The sequence below is a fragment of the Cyprinodon variegatus genome, unplaced genomic scaffold, assembly GCF_000732505.1.
Source record: "Cyprinodon variegatus isolate N-32 unplaced genomic scaffold, C_variegatus-1.0 Scaffold1188, whole genome shotgun sequence".
NCBI classification, from domain to species: domain Eukaryota; kingdom Metazoa; phylum Chordata; class Actinopteri; order Cyprinodontiformes; family Cyprinodontidae; genus Cyprinodon; species Cyprinodon variegatus.
In genome coordinates, this window is record NW_015151641.1 from 152,709 (window position 1) to 153,948 (window position 1,240).

Sequence of the window (1,240 nt, forward strand, 5' to 3'; positions counted from 1 at the left end):
AATGCAGGACCAGCAGGTTCTGCAGCAGCTTCTTCCCCACCGCCATCACACTGATGAGTTGTTGAGAAAACTTTAATCAAGTCTCTGCATCACATTTTAAAGCATCATAATTTCAATACCAACTTGGCTGATTTATTCATAATCCCTTGAAAAGGAACACAACTGAAGGTTCTACTGCATTTTGCACCATATTTATTTTTGCTCTGCACTGAACATTTCCACATCATGCCTTTTGCACCATTATTTTAAACTGGCTCCCTTTTCTCTTACGCTTTTAACATTCTGATCAATGCTTCACTTTTGGAGGATCAGCTGCAGCAGAAAACCTCAGAGCATCAGCTCCAGGCTTCTGAGACGTTGTGCAGATGAACTGTTTGGCATATTGTGCTATATGCTCAACTTAAGCCTGAGGCTGGGAGAAGTACCAGAGCTGTGAAAGACCTGCTACCAAAGATAAAACATCCAAAGGACCTCAGCAGCTACAGGCTGGCAGCTCTGACTTCACACCTGATGAAGACCCTGGAACGGTTGGTCTTCAACCATCTACGCCCCTGATGAGGACTTCATTGGATCCACTGCAGTTATCCTACCACCCTGGGATTGGAGCAGATGATGCCATCATCTTCCTCCTGCACAGAGCTCTGACTCATCTAGAGAAACCTGGAAGCTCTGTGAGAATCATGTTCTTTGATTTCTCCAGGTCTTTCATCACCATCCAGCCAGGACTCCTAAGGGCCAAGCTGGAGCGATCAGGAGGACCAGCACATGTCCCAGTGGAATCTGGACTATCTCACTGGCCACCCACAGTATGTAAGGACACAGGGCTGTGTGTCTGATAGGGAGGTCTGCAGTACGGGGGTCCCACAGGAAACAGTGCTGCCTCTGTTCCTCTTCACCCTCTACCCTGCAGACTCCATCAGCTCCCCACGCCGCCTCCTCCAGACCTTCTCTGACCATTCTGCCATAGTTGGCCTCATCACAGGTGGAGACGACTCAGAGGACAGACAGTGGACCCAGAACTTGGTGGTCTGGTTCCAGCAAAACCACCTTCTGATGAGTGCAGGGAAAACCAAGGAGCTAGTGGTGGACTTTCACAGAAGCAGATCCATCCCATTGACATCAGTGAACATCCAGGGACACTGAGGTAGTGGACTCTTCTGGGCTGGACTCCCAACACTGAGGCTCTGGATCAGAAAGGTCAGAGCAGACTCTTCCTGCTGAGGAGACTGCAGGGGGGGGG